The sequence below is a fragment of the Tupaia chinensis genome, unplaced genomic scaffold, assembly GCF_000334495.1.
Source record: "Tupaia chinensis unplaced genomic scaffold, TupChi_1.0 Scaffold000606_1, whole genome shotgun sequence".
In the NCBI taxonomy this organism is placed as follows: Eukaryota; Metazoa; Chordata; class Mammalia; order Scandentia; family Tupaiidae; genus Tupaia; species Tupaia belangeri.
Genome location: NW_006160124.1, coordinates 1,702,165 through 1,710,485, shown reverse-complemented (window position 1 = coordinate 1,710,485; position 8,321 = coordinate 1,702,165).

The following is an 8,321-nucleotide window of genomic DNA, read 5'->3' as shown; positions in this document are numbered from 1 at the left end:
GGTGAGACTAGGGTGTAAAAGGTACTATCCTACACTGTTGCTGGGAATGTAAATTAGTACAGCTACTGTAGAAAACAAATACAAGAATTTCTCAAAAACCTGCCAATAAAACTACCATATGATCCAGCAGTTGCAACCCTGGATATTTACCCAAAGGATAGGAATACACTTCGTCAGAAAAGTACTTACATATTCATGCTTATTGTGCCATTATTTAAGTTGCTTTTAAGTTGCTAAGACATGGAACCAACCCAAATGTCCACAAACAGATGAATGGATTGAAAAAATGTGGCCCATATACACTATGGAATACTATTTAATCATAAAAAGACTGGAATTTGATAGAAAATGGATGAATATAGGAGTGTTCACAGCTTTGTAAGTGAATACTGTTAAGCGAAGCTAGTCAAACTAAAAAAGAGAGTCATTCTACGTCCACCACCCAATATAGATCAAATGTCTGTTCTTTATGCCAGAAACTGAAATATTGGAAGATATAAAAGCAATAAAACAATTGCAGATACTAGGGACAGTGGGAGAGGAAGATGGAAAATGGAGGAGGGTGAAAAAAAGGGAATCAAGGGGGAAAAGAAAGAAAAAATTCAAGAGACACAAAATTACCTGTTGATAATGTGCATGAAAATACCTTTAACTGAAGTGATACACAGTTATATTTATGCTGAGAAAACTCATTTTGTAATCTGTAATGATATGCATTGATTGAATGAACAAAAACATAATTAAAAATATATCTTCCTGGTGATAAACAGATGTATAACATTGGACTTAGAGAGAGAATAAAGAAGACAGTTTATTTTGATAGTGTATTGGAGAGAAGCAAACTCATCCAGAGAATGCAATAATTATAACTTGATTAGTAAATTATCCACTTGTTCTTTCCATTCCACTGTATGCTGCTAACAGCAACCACAGAACTCCATTGTACATGGGCACAATGCAGATACATTTTTTTACAACAATGTAACACAAATGATCTCTTCTCCAAGTTTCAATAAAATATATATTCCTCATTTTATCTGAGCCCTTATCAGAATGGCTTTTATTGTCTATATCTCATCATCTTCTGACCTTCCACCAGAATTGTCATTAAAGCATTCTAGGCTTTTTCTATTCTCCTCCAAACTCTCCTGGTCTCTCTCAACCACCCAGTTCCAAGCCTCTTCCTCATAATTATGCATTCATTATTAGCAACAGTCCCATTTTCTGGTACCAACTTTTCTGTTCTATTTTATTTCCCTACTAACATAAAATACATGGGTCTTGGTAATTTATAAGAATATGGGTTTTGGGAACCAGCAGTTAGCGTAATGGCTATGTCGCTGGACTCCCACGTAGTCGACCGCGGTTCGTGTCCCGGACCCGGTGGCTTAAAACTCATGCCGGGCGCGTGTGCGTGCGTGCCCAAGATCCCGAGAGGAGAATGGAGGAGAAGGGATTGCGGCGTGACCATCCCCCCTGGGGGGTGATTTCTCGCTTTCTGTCTCTATGTCTCTTGTCTGTCTGGCGAGCGCACGCGCCCTATAGCGAAAACCTCTCCAAAAAAAAAAAAAAAAAAAAAGAATATGGGTTTCAAATAACTCTTGGTTTAGTGGTCCAAGGCTCAGGGACCAAATATGGTGAGGCTCTTCTTAGTGGGTCACAATGATAAGACAGAGTAGAACAGAAGCATACATGTCTGTGTCCATGTAACTCTGTCACAATCCAGGAGTCAGTTGTGCCCACCCCTCAACCAACATGGACCTTAATTTTAACCTCTTTCCAAAGGTCTCACTTTTCAAGGCCATGGTTGGATTCAGTTTTTATTCTCTTATTTGCTTCATAATGAAATCTCAACAAATTTTGGGGGACACAACAATCTATAGCAATTAGAAAGCTATGACCCATGGAATCTAACCCTGAGCCGTATTTGTAAAGCCTACAAGCTATGTATAATTTTTATATTAAAGAGTTGTATATACAAACCAACAAAAAGGAATGTTCAATAGAGACTGTGTGTGACTTGCAAAGATTAAAAACATTTGCTATCTGGCTTTTAACAGAAAAAGCTTGCCTATTTTGCTGTAGACTATAATCCATGGGTATTAAAACCAGGTCTACTGTCTACTTTCATAATTTTTTCTTAATAAAGATTATCCTGTGACTACTATAGCAGTACAGCATGGCTGTTCATTAGACTGAAACCTTAGGGGGTAGTATGATTTATTATTTAAACTTAATCAATGTACATCTTTATAGCATACAATATAGTTTTTCAAAGCATGCATGTGTTGTATGTCGATTAAGTCAAAGATACTATCATATATATCATCCACAACGGATAACTTTCCATTCTTGTGTCTGGTAAATGCTTTTTCCTGAGCCCCTCCTGTGCACTCACTATTAATCATCCCCTTCCCATAGAGTCTGATATCTATAATTGTCCTCCCTCCTATTATATCATCAAATATCCTATTTATGTTTTGATTCCATTTAATCACTCTACGTCTTTACAGCATACAAAATATTTCCCAACATGATTTGTCAAGTCTCAGATATTACCATGTACATTATCATCAACAGATAACTTTTCATTTTTGTGTCTGATTCTTTTCTCTTTTCCTGATCTCCTTTCTCCCACCTCTTATTACCCACACCCTCATATACTCTCTCTCCTTTCTACAGCTGCCCTCTCTGCTGTTATGCCTTTCTATGTTTTAGCAAAAGAGGATCTTAAGACAGGTTTAGAGAGGGTTAAAGTGAGAGAGGATACTGGAGGATACAGAGAGAGAATAATGGAAAAGAATGCAATTTTGTTGTTTATCAGTTTTTTAATTAATCTTATCATTGCAGATCTGGGTTTATCACTGGCTATCGTGGCAGACTACAGGTCAATGACCATGATATCAAAACATTCTTTTCCCTGTTTCCTCAAATGCATAAAAAGCCCTTTGATGTCCAAATTCTCCCAATATTGCCTTCTTACTGGTAGCTCATACTTTTGAGTGTGGAAGTAACTTTTCTGAGGTTTACAATAAATTATTTTACTGGTTTCAAAACTGATCCACAGGGACCAGCAGTTAGCATAATGACTATGTCTCTGGACTCTCATGTAGTCAACCGCGGTTCACATCCCGAACCCAGTGGCTTAAAACTGACGCCAGGCGCGTGTGCATGCGTGCCCAAGATCCCAAGAGGACAATGGAGGAGAAGGTATTGCAGCATGGCCATCCCCCCTGGGGGTGACTTCTCGCTTTCTGTCTCTCTGTCTCTCTCTGTCTGGCGAGTGCACAAGCCCTATAGCAAAAAAAACTCTCAAAAAACAATCCACAGAATTCTAGTGTTACACTGAGGTACCTCAAGGATCACTTTGTGAGAAAAGGGAGAGGCCAAGTACTCTAGCCAGCTGGGATGTTAGATCTTTATATTCATTCCATGTTTTGTAATACAAATTTAATAGATAAAAAGCTTCAATTAAAATAATCTTGAAAGACTTGCTAAATCCAGCCCAATTCTTTGCTTTTCTATATGCTATCAGTTTCTAAATAAGTTGCAAAATATTTTGCAGTTGATTCCATTTTTAAGTCATTTTGATTAATCCCTTAAGTAAATCTTCCTTTCTTTCTCTTTCCTTCTGTCTCTCTTCTTCCTTCTTTCCTTTTTATCATAATCTCTTAACAGCTTAAAAAAAACTTCCTGCAATACAAGGACATCATTTATCCTTCATATTTCACTTATATGACTTTGCCTGCACAAAATTAGGGTAATGTTCAGTGAAGGTTATTATGTCAGAGAAAATTGATTTGTGTGATTAAAAAAAGCCATTTTTACATTACAAAATTAATTCATGTGGGTTCATCATAATTAACACTTGTTTGAAAATAAATTCTGCACTACTATAAAATAATGATTTGGAGAAAAGTGAAATAAAATAAGGAAATGTAGATTGTGAGATGACCTTGCAGGGAGGAAAGCTCTAATTGCAGAGAAAATTTGGAGCAGAAAAGGATGGTAACTTGGAATCAACAAGGCTGGTCCTGACCTAAAGCGTCTAGACACTAGCTTTCACTCTCCTATATTACCATCATGTTCCCAAAGGAAAAAAAAGCCAAAAGGTTATTTCAGAGAAAATTAGAAGATGGTATAGGAGGGAATTCTTTTCTCTCTGTAGCTCAGTAACTTTTCTTTAATCACATCAAAAGGATTGTGAGGTCATAAACAGCTATTTTGTACCCCTGCCCCCAACTTTGGTTCAATTTCCACAATACTACCTAAAATAGTTAAGAAAACCATTTATGTGCCTATCCCTCCTCTCCCTACCTCACTGCCATTAGACATATTATCAAAAGAATAAACTGGTATGCTGAAGAAACAACTTGAGAAGCAAAGAAATATGTTCTAATCATAGCTCTTCCAAATGGGGCTATTGAAGTAGATCTATAGTTCAGGGGTTAAGAAATTGAAATTTTGGGGCTACCAGATAGCATAGTAGTAACATTGGTGGACTCCCATATAGCCAGCCATGGTTCAAGTCCTGAACCCAATGGCTTGAAAATCATGCCTGTGTGTGTTCACGCCTGCCTGAGATTACAGGAGGAGAATGGAAGAGAAAGGATTATGATGTTGCCACTCCCCCTGGGGGATGATTTCTCACCTTCCTTCTCATTGTCTCTGTCTCTGTCTCTGTCTCTCTCTCTCTCTCTCTCTCTCTCTGGTAAGTACAATCCTCCTATAGCAAAACCTTAAAAGAGAAAGAAAGAAAAAAATAGAAAGAGAAAGAAAGAAAAAAGAAAAAATGAAATCTCTGGGCCAGCTGGTTGCATGATGGTTGAGGTGACTGGGTCCTTCATGGCTGACTGTGTGGTTCAAGACTGAACCTGGAGGCTTAAGAAATGGGTTGGCCGCATGTCCATGAGTGCCCAAAATCCCTAGAAGGAGAAAGGATTTTTGTAATATCATTCCTCCTGGGAGGCAGCGTGGGGGGTTGCTTTCTCAATTTCCTTCTCTCCTCTCTCCAGCTCTGTGACAAATAGAAGAAGAAGAAGAGGAGGAGGAGGAGAAGGAGGAGGAGGAAGAAGAAGAAGAAGGGAAGAAGGAAGAAGAAGACATGAAAGAATTAATATTTCTTTTTTTAATTTTTGAGATGTTTTTGCTATAGGGCGCACGCGCTCGCCAGACAGCCAGAGAGAGACAGAGAGATAGAAAGCAAAAAATCACCCCCCAGGGGGGATGGCCACTCCGCAATCCTGTCTCCTCCATTCTCCTCTCCGGATCTTGGGCACGCACGCACATGCGCCTGGCGTGAATTTAAGCCACCGGGTCCGGGGCTCGAACCACGGTCGACTACGTGGGAGTCCAGCAACATAGCCATTACGCTAATTGCTGGTTCCAATATCTCTTTTTTTTTTTTTTTTAGAAGTTTTTGCTATAGGGCGTATGTGCTCACCAGAGAGACAGAGAGACAGAAAGTGAGAAATCACCCCCCATGGGGGATGGCCACACTGCAATCCCTTCTCCTCCATTCTTCTCTTGGGATCATGGGCACACATGCACACATGCAGGACATGAGTTTAAGTCATTGGGTCCAGGACTCAAACAACAGTCAACTACATGGGAGTCCAGCGACACTGCCATTACACCAGCTGCTAGTCCTGAGAATTAATATCTTAAACCAGACTGCCTTCATTCCAATTCAGCCTTCCTACTTACTGGTTGTTTAACGATAAAAGTATTGTCTAACGTTTTAAAATCTCTTTTCTTTTATTCTCTTATTTTTCAGAGGTAGTAATGGCAACTGCACTTACTTCATAGGGTTCTCACAGGATTAAATTACATAAAGCTCTCAGAATGCTTGCCACAAAGCAATTGATTAATAAATGTTATTGATTACTACATAACTATATGTTCTTCCTAAATGATTACTATATACTATATTTTCTAAGTTATTGCCAGAGGATATGTGCACTTGCCAGAGAGAGACAGAGGGACAAAGAGAAAGAGAAGGAGAGGAAGATATCACTTTCCAATGGGATGTGATTACACCGTCATCCCTCCATGCTGTCAGAACTTTGGGCACTCAGACACATGTGTCTGTAATATTTTTCAAGGCACTGGGGCCAGAATTTAATCTCTAGTGGGCAATGTGTCATATATATATATCAGATATAGCGCTGCTGTTTGGATTTACAAATGGGCTGAGAGAGAAAAAGCTTTTAGAATTATTGCAATGTGTTCAATAAACCATTATAAGCAACACCAGAAAATGTTTGATATATGTATGCAATTTTTTTTTGTCAGAGAATATCAAGACTGTTATCAGTTTTTACAGGGAATTTTATCTAACATTTATCTTTTGATAGAAAAATTAAGTCAACCAACAGAAGCTATTTATTTATTTTTTATTGTTCCTTCCCATTATTCAATTTTTTTTAATTGCCAGTGGGCATGTGTGTTTAATAGAGACAGAAAAAGAGCAGGAGAATGCACCAGCAGCGGGACATGGTAACATCATCATTCTTTCTCCTCTATTTCTTTCTCCTGTCAGAATTTCAGGCAAAAATTCACATGTACCTGGAAGGTTTTTGAGTTTCCAGGCAGGGATTCAAACTTTGGTCAGCCAAGTGAACTTTAGCTCCCTTAACTACTAGGCTATAAAACCAACTTAAGGTTATTCAAATTCTTTAGTGGACCACTTTTAATGATCTTCCTTGGAGATCTATTATCAGAAGCATGCAACAATTTTTATTAGTTTGGAAAAATACCCTTTTATTTATTTCATTTTAGAGAATATAGATATCTTGCTATTTTGCTCCAGGAAGAACATCGTATTTGATGATTGAATCAGCCTTTTTTTAATTAGCTTTAAGAATTTACTTTTCTCTCAATGTCCCTTACTGAACAGAGGCCTGTAGGTGGACCTTGTGCCTGCTGCCTGGAAGGGACAGTCAAGGAGGTGGAGGCTTGGGCTGGGGAGACTGGAAGTGTGGTGGGTGTCAGAGATGACCCTCCCTCAATGGAAAATCTATTCCATGAAATTCCGGAAGAAAATTTCCCCATTCTAGAGAGGCACTCAGCCATCCAGACCCAAAAAATACAAAGGACCCCAAATAGAATCAACCCAAGATCTTCCCCAAGGCACATCTTAGCCAGGCTGTCTAAGACCACAGATAAAGACATGATACTAAAACTGGCAAGAGAGAAAAGAGAAGTAACTTACAAAGGCCATCCCATCAGGCTAACACTGGACCTCTCATCGGAAACAATGCAAGCAAGGAAAGAATGGGAAGATGTATTAAAAGTGTTAAGAGAGAAACAATTTCAGCCAGGACTATTATATCCTGCAAGATTATCCTTCATACGGGAAAAAAAGATTAAAATCTTCTCAGACAAACAAAACCTGAAAGAATTTGCCAACACCAGACCAGGTCTTCAAGAAACCCTGAAGAAAGTACTCTTCCAGGAAAATTAAAGAATCAACAGCCAGAAACAAAGAAATAACAGGCAACTAACACAATGGCCAACTTAAATGTCGGTACAGATCCTGTACTTTGATAATAACATTGAACATTAATGGATTAAATTCTCCAATCAAGAGACATAGACTGGCTGAATGAATAAAACAATAGAAACCTTCTATCTGTTGCCTATAGGAAACCCACCTCTTGGAGAAAGATACACATAGAATGAAAGTGAAGGGTTGGGAAAAGGTTTTCCATGTAATTGAGAACCAAAAAAGAGCTGGAGTTGCGATACTAATTTCTGACAAAATAGGCTTTAAAACAAAAACTGTTCGAAGAGACAAAGAAGGGCACTATATGATAGTAAAAGGCTTTATAGACCAAGAAGATATAACGCTTATTAATCTCTATGTACCTAACACAGGAGCACCTAAATATGTGAATGAAAGACTGTTAGATCTAAAAGGGAGATAGACTGTAACACACTAATTGTTGGAGATCTCAACACTGCATTATCCTCTCTGGACAGATCATCTAGGCAAAAAATAGGTAAAGAGATAAAGGATCTAAACGATACTATAAATAAATTGGACTTAACAGGCATCTATAGAACTTTGCACTCAAAACCCACAAAATATAGGTTTTTTCTCACCCCAACATGGAACCTTCTCGAAGATTGACCACATCATAGGACACAAAGCAAGCCTCTACAGATTCAGAGGCATAAAAACTATATCCAGTATCTTCTCTGACCATGACGGAATTAAACTTGGATTTAATTTCAAGAGAAGTCCTCAAAAATACCTAAAAACATGGAAACTAAATAACCTACTCCTGAATGACTCCACTATTACTGAAGATATAAAG